This window comes from Podarcis melisellensis, assembly GCF_964234715.1.
Source record: "Podarcis melisellensis genome assembly, chromosome: 14".
Classification (NCBI taxonomy): Eukaryota; Metazoa; Chordata; class Lepidosauria; order Squamata; family Lacertidae; genus Podarcis; species Podarcis melisellensis.
This window is the reverse complement of record NC_138546.1, coordinates 49,482,031-49,493,083: the sequence shown is the minus strand read 5'-3', so window position 1 is coordinate 49,493,083 and position 11,053 is coordinate 49,482,031. Positions and strand designations below refer to the sequence as shown.

The window sequence follows — 11,053 nt, the reverse complement described above, 5'->3', positions numbered from 1 at the left end:
ATTGGCAGGGAGTTCCAAAGTGTAGATGCTGCCAGACTATACTACATTCTTACAAATGCAGAATGGGTGGAACCTTTATTAGTGCCAATTCTGCCAATCAAAACAGTCAGTTTGGGTAACTGAGGTAAACTGGTTCCAAGTTGTTCAGGGCTTCATAAACTAATAATAACACCATGAACTTGGCCTGGTAGCAAATTGGCAACCAGTGCAGATCTCTAATTACAGGTGTTATATATTGATTCCTCACTCCTGCCAGCAATTGTGCTGCAGCATTCTGCACTAACTGCAGCTTCCAGATCAAGCATAAGGGAAGTCCCACATTGAGGGCATTGCAGTAATTCCGTAATCCAGCCTGAAAAAACCAACACATGAACTACTGTGGCAAGGATTTCCCAGTCCAAAAATGGCCATAACTGTTGAACCAGTTGCAGTTGGTAAAAGGCACTTCTAGCCACTTAAGCTACCTGAGCCTCCAGTGACAGAGCTGGATACAGACGTACCCCCAAACTGGGAGGGGGAATGCAACCCTATTCAGGGTAGGCAAGTGACTAATTTCTCAGACACGGGAGCTATTCACCCACAGTGCCTCTGTCTTGGCAGAATTCAAACTCAGTTTGTTTTTCCTCATCCATTTCACCACTGCATCCAGGCAATGGCCCAGGGACTATGCAGCTTCTCCCAGTTTAGATGTTATGAAGAAATAGAGCTGTGTCATCAGTATACTGATGGCACCTTGTCCCTAAGCTCCCAGTGGCTTCATGTAGATATTAAATAGCACTGGAGATAGGGGGTCCTGCAACACCCCATAACATAGCTGCCAGGAGGCTGAAAGGCACTCTCTCAATGCTACTCTTTGGACTTGCTCTTGAAGGTAGGAATGGAACCACTGTTGTAGCCTTTTTAGCCTCGGGTGAGAAGAGCTTTGCGCCCAGGACGGGGAAAATAGGAGTCAACAGACACTCAAGGAATAGTTTCAGAGAAAAAGCTTTATTTCTACCATCTGGCTGGTAGAAGGAGCAAGTGTGATAGATTCACAAAACAAGCACGAGTTCACAGCCTTTTGCACAGAGCATATATTCCCCTTCTAGTTCCCTCCCCTTTCTCCTCCTCCTCAAGAGTCCTGCCTCATGAGTTCCCCTGAGCATGAACAGAAAGCTCCTGTCTTGGGACTCTTTTGGACTCTTCCCAGGAAAGGGGTGAGAAGCCAAGGGGGTCAAGGAGCCTTGTGGTGCAGCGTGTCCAAGATGTGTTACAACCGAATGAGATAAGAGTCAGTTCCCAGGCCTGAGTATTCTTGGCAATGACAGAGCCTATTCATTAGCCTTTTTGAAGCTCTCTCATACTGATAAAAGTAACTCTTTGCCTTTGCAACAACATCTTGTGAGAAAACAGAGGAAAACTTTAGCTGTGGATTATTTTTAGAAGACAAAAGGAATTTTGGACAGTTTTGAGGCCTAGTGCAGTGTTTCCCAACCTTGGGCCTCCAGCTGTTTTTGAACTACAATTCCCATCATCCCTGACCACTGGTCTTGCTAGCTAGGGATGATGGGAGTTGTAGGCCAAAAACATCTGGAGGCCCAAGGTTGGGAAACACTGGCCTAGTGTGACTTTGGGCCTAGGTGGGGCACCTGTCCTCACCTCCTTCACCGTAATCCAGCGCCCCCAATTCCCATTCCTGTGGGATGTAAAGGTGCCGCCAAGTGCAACATTCCAGCAGAGGACTAACGGCCTCCATGTTCTAACCGGTTGCTGTGACAACCAGTTCATCGGTTGCTGAAGGTTTTGAAAGATAACTGCTCAGTTGCAGTCACCTCAGGACCAACTTCCCTCTGGTATAGTTTATTTGCTTGTTATGTAACCTAAGCCTGCCTTCTGGTACAGTTCTGTAAACCTGAATGAATCTGAGAGTAAAAGTTTTATATTAATATGAATCAGATCCGTGTGTGTATTCTTTAAGAGGGATTCAAACTGGGATTTTTTACCAGGAAGGCATCTTCATTAGTAGAACTCAGACGGGTCAGTACAAGCTGATCACTGCATAAATTTATAAAGGGGATTATTTAACTCTACTAAAGTAAACCTTCCCACAATTCCCCAAAGCTGGTCCAGTCAAGGAGGACAAACAGCTGGGGGTTTAATTCTTTATTGGCAAAAGCACACACTTACAGCAGATGTGGCGGAGGACACAAAACTCCACAAATCACAGGCCACTTCTCCAACCTGTCTTCCGCCACACACTCATCAGAGTCCTGCCAGTTCCTAGCATCATGGTAGGCATGGTTATGTGTCCTTACCAGTGTTTGGTCAGCTTTAGAGTGAGACTTGCACCATGTGCTCCAATCTTCACAAAGTTTGTTTCATAGTCTGGAGCCCCTCAAAGTACCAAGGAGCTGCCTGGGCTACAGAATGCTGAAGAAGATGCGCAGGAGCAATTGTGTCACTTGTTTCACCTCACCCTTCCACAGTGAGATAAGGGCTTCAACAGGATCACCAGCTTTCTCCACTGGAAAATTTCCCAGAGCATTCAGGAACAAATCAAGCTCCACCAGTCTGTGTGGGTGGGCCATCTGAATGAGCCCACCACCCTTACAGGGGGGAGCGACCATCTTTAGTCTAAATTTAACCATGGTCTGACCATAACAAGGAAGTGCATTGCACCCCCCCTATCTTCAGTCCATCTCTCATATCACTTGGGATGTACAGGAATGTGCCCTGCCTGCTGCACTGGGCCAATGACCATCTGAGAGAGACCCATGGCTATCATGGAGGCCATGAAGTCTCAAGCTGGCCTGACAGCAATCTCCACATGGATATTGAAGTCATCCAGGACTGTTGTTTTGGGGTCCTCCAACAATATCCCAGAGATACCTTGGCCAGCCAGATCAAGGGTGCTGCTGGGCAACAGGGCTGCCAGTAGACCAGTCACATCCCATATCTGTTTCTCTGGCCCAACTCCAGGTGCAGACCCTCTAAGCCCATCCCAAGGTCAATAGGCTTCCTGGTCCAGGAGATGGCGCCCCTATAGAAAATAGCAACACCCCTGCCTCAATCCCCTAGGCTAGCCTGCTGCAGTACTGAAAACCCAGGTGGGCACAGGTGGGTATGGTCAGGCCTACCCAGCTTTCTCACCCGTCTTGGTAATGCATGCCAGACCAGCCTGTTAATCCACAATCAAATCATGAATAAGCATATTTGCACCATGAACTTCTGTGGACTCCAGCCTGGAACTGTATAAGTGTACAGATCATGAGCACTATTCATAATCAGTTGTTGATGTAATGATAACAGGAATATTAAATCCCAGTCTAGGCAGCATATTATCAGGAAGACATTGATTAATGGATGAGAGAGCATGAACGAGCCAGGAGAGTGAAGACTGGGAAAGAGTTTTTTTAGGCCCATATTTATAAATACTGTACCGGTACTTATCAGGGCTCAGTTGCTCAGTGACAGTTAGTGGTATAAAAATTATGAGGTAACATAGAAGGCTGAAATGTGGTGAAGACTCCCATGGGTGTGGTCAGGATTTATGAGGTGGGGGGGGCAGAATTGAGCTATCTGTGATACAATTGGTTAGTTAGTTATTTTTATTTCTTTCCAGTACTTGACGGGGGGGGGCAGCTGCCCCCTTGGCTCCTCCCAGGGGCCAGGCCTCTCCATTCCATATTATTTAGCACCCAGAAGAAGAGTAGGATTTTGTGGACCATGCAAGGAGTCTTTCCTGGAATGCTCTTTAAGAACCTTTGCTTAGAGGTGTAGAAATGTGTCTGGAAGGTAGGAGAGGATATAATAGCTAGATATTGTCCTTCCTTACATGAGTGAGCGCAGAGCAGAGCACATTCCTTTGCAGCAAGTAGGAAGCTGTTGATTGGCTGGTTTTAGCCTTTTAATGAAGCAATCTAGGATGCCTTAGTGCAGCCTGGATTTTTCCTGGTATTTCCCCCTTATATTCTGTCTCAAAACAATAGCAGCACAAAATAGTCTTCTTAGAATTAAGAATAGAATTTACTCACAGTTCACATTCAGCAGCAATCTGAAGGGAGGCTTAGGTTGCAGTTACAGGTACATATTGTAGATATAGATTTAAAGTCAAGTCTGAGCTGCGTCTCTGACTTAGAACATGGGTCTTCAACCTTTGTTAAGGATGAGGCATGAGAGACTATATCCCAGGAAGCAGATGACGAGGCAAAGAGCAAGAGGCAAGAGAGGGAGATGGCTAAGTGACCAGCCTTTTACTTGATTCACACCCATCCACCTGGCTGCACCACAGGTTTGCCAGGAAGTCCTCCCTGTTGGAGCCACAAAGGGAATTGCCTCCTCCATGGATTTAGAGTCAGTTGTCATTTTATAAGACAGCTGGAGGAAATAAGCAAACGAGAAAAGGCAGAGGCAGCTGCTCTTCCACTGCAAAAGGGCCCTTCACATTTCCCTTTTATTAAACCTGTAAAACTTGCAAGGAGGGTATCAAACCTCCACCTTTGCTGACTTCTGCTTTTGTCGTCTCTCCCTGGCTGTACCTCACGTTAGTGAGCTCCCATCGGGTTTTTGCAATTAGCATGAGGAAAGCAGTATGATAATCAGAAGAAATTAATGGTTTAAAAACATAATCTTGTCCGTCCCTCGGGACTTGTTTCATGCAACTAGACAGTAAAAAAGGAATCGAGAGAGGGAGAAAGAGAGAGAAAATATACGAACAGGTAATTGATTCTTATTAAGAGAATTATTCGGCGTGGAGTGCATGCAACGTACGTGGGGACAATTTTTAATCTGAAAAGGGTTCATGCAGGGCTAAAACTCCATCTTAGCTTCTGAATGAGGAAAGAAGGGTGGGGGGGAGAATCCCTTTATGCAGATTTGTTGGGGGCTCTGGGTTCTTTCCCCCATGTAGGAACTTGGGGTTGATCCCAAAAGAAATAGATAAAAATGGATTAAAATATCTTTTTTCAGTGTCATTGGTTTTAGGGACTGAGCCTGGTGTGGCTTTCCAGAGCTTGCAAAACTTAGGCCCTCTGGGTTCCTATCATGCTGAGAGGAAACCAGGCTTGGGCTGACCTGGGAGGGCAGGGTTGGACTAGATGACCCATGGGACCCCTTCCAACTCTACAATTCTATGACTCTGATTCGCTGCCTATGGCTGTGATGGAACATAAGTAGGTCAGGTGATTTATCCATCTATCTAGTCCCACATTGCTATTCTGACTGGAAACAGTTCCACAGAGTCTTGTGCCTTGGCTTATGGCTAGAGGTTCTAGGTTCAATCACTTCCATTTTGAAAAATGTTATTTGGTAGCAGCTAATAAGCGGGGGGGGGGGGGGGACTGCTGTCAGTCAGCGTAAACTAGAGAGTACTGGGATAGATGGATAAACGGGATTCTGTGAGAGAGCCAGTGTGGTGTAGTGGTTAAGAGCAGTAGTCACGTAATCTGGGGAACCGGGTTCGCATCTCTGCTCCTCCACCTGCAGCTGCTGGGTGACCTTGGGCCAGTCACACTTCTTTGAAGTCTCTCAGCCTCACTCACCTCACAGAGTGTTCGTTGTGGGGGAGGAAGGGAAAGGAGATTGTGAGCCGCTTTGAGACTCCTTAGGGTAGTGATAAAGCGGGATATCAAATCCAAACTCCCCTTCTTCTTCTTCTGTGGAGGAACCAGGCGTTCCAAAATCCAGATAGGATCTTCAAGTCAGTTGAAAGAGTGAGAGTGGAAGTGAGTAGTTGAATGCCACCATCAAGCTCCTCTTTGCTTGTGCATGTTCACCCAACTAAAGCTTCAGCTGAAAGTTCTTGAAGTGTGACAATGACAGTCACCATTTGCTTGCTCTTAGTAGACAGAAGCAAAACTCTTGCAAGGGCCATGGAATTATGAAAGGTGAGGGGTTCTCCTGGGTGGGGTGCAGCACTTTGTTTTGCTTAGTTTACTGTCAAGATGGCCATTGTGGGCATCCTTCCTTTCATTCTGCAAATAATCTTTGCAATAGCCCTCAGCTAGGTTTCCATGGGGTCACGAAGAGTCGGACACGACTAAACGACTAAACAATAACAACAGGTTTCCCTGTCAGCACAGGAAGGTAGAGAGGTCCACATGTGGAATGAGCTCCCTCAGAAGGTGGTGAACTCTCCTTCCTTGGAGGTTGTTAAGCAGAGATTGGCTGGCCATCTGTCATGGATGCTTGAGCTGAGATTCCTGCATTGCAGGGGGTTGGACTAGATGACTCCAAGGGTCCCTTCCAATTCTACAATTTTATTATTCTTTGTCCTTGACTGCTGTTTGTTTTTGTTGTTATTAAGTGAAATATGAATAAATTTTAAAGGTATTATTATTATTATTATTATTATTATTATTATTATTATTATATTCCTTTATCATCTTGGCCATCCTCCTTTGCACATGTTCCAGCTTGTCAGCATCCTTCTGAAACTGTGGTGCCCAGAGCCGGATCCAGGACTCCAGGTGGGGTCTGACCAAGGCAGAACAGAATGGTGCTATAACTTCCCTTGATCTGGACACTGTGCAATAAAATTGCTGGATGTTGCACGGATACCCACCTTGTTTTGTGATTGTAAGAAGTTCTAAACTGTTTTAAATATTGTGTTTTAATGTTGTAACCTGCCCCAGAATCTTAGATTAAAAGGTGGGCGATACGTAAGTAAGTAAATAGTAGAAGCAATGCAGACTCTGCCCTTGGCCTTTTAATCTGAAAGTAAGAACACAACGCAGGTGGCGCTGTGGGTTAAAGCCTCAGCGCCTAGGACTTGCCGATCGAAAGGTCGGCGGTTCGAATCCCTGCGGCGGGGTGCGCTCCCGCTGCTCGGTCCCAGCGCCTGCCAACCTAGCAGTTCGAAAGCACCCCCGGGTGCAAGTAGATAAATAGGGACCGCTTACCAGCGGGAAGGTAAACGGCGTTTCCGTGTGCAGCTCTGGCTCGCCAGAGCAGCAATGTCACGCTGGCCACGTGACCCGGAAGTGTCTCCGGACAGCGCTGGCCCCTGGCCTCTTGAGTGAGATGGGCGCACAACCCCAGAGTCTGTCAAGACTGGCCCGTACGGGCAGGGGTACCTTTACCTTTACCTTTAAGAACACAACATATCAGAAAGGGAAGGGAAGGAAACTCCAAAGCAAAATTGTAGAGCCTCTGCAGGCCAATGAAAGGGTCTCTCCTCCCCTCTGTTCCATGCTAAGGGAGGGACCCAAAATAGACAGAAAAGCCTTACACCAGACAGAGATATTAGCTGGAGAGGGGCAGATAGGCAGAGATTATTCTTTAGACTTCAAAATGCACATAATTTATGCTATCCAAGGGCCATTCCCCTTCCTTATTCCAGTACTGGGAGTCATGATTGCTTCTACCATTTGGTGCTACTCAAGGCTGTTTCCTTCATGCCACACTTTCTGAAGTGTGGTGCATTTCTTTTAGATCAAGCGTTTGGTTCAGGGAGCCCAGGAGATGCCAGTTCTCTAGGGATGGAACTACTGGGATCTAAGCATATGCTAAGCACTACAGCTACAATGGCAGAGTTGATATCTGAACTGAACCGTGCCTTCAATGAGCAATTTTGTAATCAACGGATGCTGAGAAATACTGATTAATCTAAATGATCGCATAATTAGAGTGCAATTGGATGCTCTACTAGTTGAGAAAAGGGCACAAATCAGGGTGAAGTGATAGACGCCGTGTTAGTTCTTCTCTGTGCCAACGTTACAATTCAATTGAGCTCACTCACTGGTGCCTTTCTAAATGGAGAAGGGCACCCTGGCACACTCAAAATTATTATTTTTTAAGGAGGTGTTTATATTAGTTTTTATATTAGTATATTATATTTTGTTTGTCATCTAAGAGAGAATAGGTCACATGGTTCACTCTTGTAATTCAGATCATATCCATCCAAATAAAGATTGAAAGTGAAGTGGGAATCACTTGGAATGAGACCCAAACAGATCAACAATGGAGGACCAGTTCAGGTAATAGTTCCTGCCTCCTTACATGCTAAAAAACTGGCTTTCCATAGGTAGATAACCTAAGTGGCACTAGTAAAAGGTTATGGACCCCTGGACAGTTAAGTCCAGTCAAAGGTGACTATGGGGTGCCGCGCTCATCTCACTTTTCAGGCCGAACAAAGCTGGCGTTTGTCCACAGACAGCTTTCCAGGTCATGTGGCCAGCAGGACTAAACCGTTTTTCTCCAAAGTAAAAAGTCCCAAACACTGCAACCTTTCCTAATGGGAGAGTTTCTTCGCCTCCTTTATCATTTTGCTTTCCCCTTTCTGAACCTTTTCCAACTCTACAGTAACAATAGCAACCCCCTAAGGAGCAATGATTTTGAAACAAGGCAAAGCATTGATTGTCACCCAAAAGGGTGGATAATGTTCACAAAATGTGGAGCTGGGGGAAGAATTGTGCAGTTGTGAAGCTGATAATGTGCAGTTTGAAAAATTGAGGGGGGGGGTATAGGCATATGAGGTCTCTGTGGTTATTAAACACTTAGAGGCCAGGTAATGCCAGGTATACCACCAACACATATTATAAGGGTATAAGGTTTAAAGCCCTGAATGGCTTTGGCCCTGTATACCTGAAGGAGCATCTCCACCCCCATTGCTCAGCCTGGACACTGAGGTCCAGCTCCGAGGGCCTTCTGGCAGTTCCCTCACTGCGAGAAGCGAGGTTACAGGGAACCAGGCAGAGGGCCTTCTCAGTAGTCTCACATCAGTAGAAAGCCCTCCCATCAGATGTCAAGGAAAGTATCTGACTTTTAGAAGACATCTGAAGGCAGTCCTATTTCGAGAAGTTTTTAATGCTTGTTGTTTTATTATGTTTTTAATATTCTGTTGGGAGCCACTCAGAGTATCTGGGGCAACCCAGTCAGATGGGCAGCATATAAATAATAAAATAATAATAATAATAATAATAATAATAATAATAATAATAATAATTTTATTTAATATTATTAGAATGCACTTTGTTGTTGTTGTTTAGTCTTTTAGTCGTGTCCGACTCTTCGTGACCCCATGGACCAGAGAACGCCAGGCACCTCTGTCCTCCACTGCCTCCCGCAGTTTGGTCAAACTCATGCTGGTAACCTCGAAAACACTATCCAACCATCTCGTCCTCTGCCGTCCCCTTCTCCTTGTGCCCTCCATCTTTCCCAACATCAGGGTCTTCTCCAGGGAGTCTTCTCTTCTCATGAGGTGGCCAAAGTACTGGAGCCTCAGCTTCACAATCTGTCCTTCCAGTGAGCACTCAGGGTTGATTTCCTTCAGTATGGAGAGGTTTGATCTTCTTGCAGTCCATGGGACTTAGTTTCTATAATTAAACTGCCCAAACCATAGAAAACACCTTATTCTTCCTGGTTGCAACATCTCTCTCTTCACCTTTTATCTTTGGAAAGGTAATGCTTTGTTGCCTCCTTAAATAGTAAATTCTCTTAAAGCAGGACCAGCCCTATGATGAGGCAGAGTGAGGCAGCTGCCTCAGGCAGCAGATGCTGAGGTGGGGAAGTGACCAGAGCTATGAGTGCCATGTGGCCTGCCCTATACACCCTACACTCACCTGCTGCCCTCAAGTGCAGTGAAAGACACTCTCCTTTTCACCAGTAAGATTCATCTACCAGTTCAATTGGCTGCTATATGTGCCTTGGGGGAGGGCGCCATCTTGTCCTTTGCCTGAGGCAGCAAAATGTATTGAACCAGCTCTGCCTTAAAGTGTTGCCCTTTTTGTGCCCTCATGAGAAGGCTGCAAAGCCAGTGTAAATTACACCAGCTTAAGCTAAACCAACACAAAGTATGGCAGATCCAGACTCCACACAGGGGATGGGAGGGGTAAATGCTGGCCACAGCCCAGGAGAGAGAAAAGAAGGCAGTCAAAGACAGAGAGATGGCTCAGCTAGCATTATCATGCAGAAACATGCCTTCAAAAAACAGTGGTGGATAGCAACAATTAGAAATAACAATGCACAGACACTAAAGGTGAGACACTTGCTGAAAATTATGTTGGTTGACGGAATGGCGGGTAGGTGGGAGACTTCCGGGAGAAGCATGGAGATCCAAATATTTTTCTGCTAGCTCTGGCTGACAGAAGATAATTATGTGGTGATTGATAGTGATCTGGAAATATTCTCAAGATGCCTAGATCAAAACTGTTGTTTTGTTGTCTATGCTTTGAAGCTTGGGCAGTTATAACAAGCTGGTAGGCAGATGAAAACACCGTCTTGCCCAAATGCCATGCAATCACCCGAAAAACAGGTAACACAATTAAAGAATCTTCAAATCTTTAAAAATATAGTTTGGGGGGGAAACTGTAATGAGAGTCCATTTTGTGGGTAAGAAAGATTAAAATGGACAATAGGAATCCCTGTATTTCCCCCCCCCCCCGCTTTTTTTGTTCCCTGTCACTAAAGCATTGGGAAACTAAAAGTAGAGTGATTATTGTAACCATGAGAAAAATAATAGGTAACTGTCTCAGCTGCGGAAGCCAAGGATTGTGATGGAGGATATGTTAAGGAGAATTGAGTAGCTAATAATAAAAATCAGAATATTGATAACATCCAGTATGATAAAGGTACTTTTGGATCAACCAGTGACTGTTGGTATTGTTCAGTAGTTGATGACTGAACAATGAAAAATGATCAGACCAATGTTTGATTAAGAAAATAAACAAAATGAACCAGATGACAAGTCAGAGAAATATCAGGTAGAAAATGGAAATGGGGAATATGCAGAAGTCCCAGACCAAATGGATGGAAAGTTGGTAGGACTGGATCAAAAAAGAACCCAATTGAAGGCAGCAAATAGTCACGTGGAAATGAAAATGGCCTCCATCCTAGGGTTTGGAGATTTGGAGAACTACCTGGATAGGGTGCCAATGGAGCTGAGACTTTTAGCTTTGAGACTTCAGCCCTGGCCTTTCTTCAGTTTCAGCAGAGAGAAAGAACTCTGTATATGATCTGGAGTGAACTTATAGAGAATGTTGTTATTAAAGCTATGGTATTACCTCTGGAAAAAGACTGGAAAAATGAAAAAGAAAGGTTCCAAAGGACAAGATTGGGATACGATTGTAATCACAAC

At 45.2% G+C, this 11,053-nt stretch overlaps 1 long non-coding RNA gene across 1 annotated transcript; it reads left to right on the top strand.

Annotated features, from left to right (window-relative positions):
• Positions 1 to 1,801: 1,801 nt before the first annotated feature.
• LOC309356400 lies at positions 1,802 to 10,338 on the top strand. The gene is made up of 3 exons (XR_014162766.1): positions 1,802 to 1,832; positions 7,868 to 7,955; positions 9,424 to 10,338. It is a non-coding gene; the product is annotated as an uncharacterized lncRNA (long non-coding RNA).
• Positions 10,339 to 11,053: the final 715 nt, after the last annotated feature.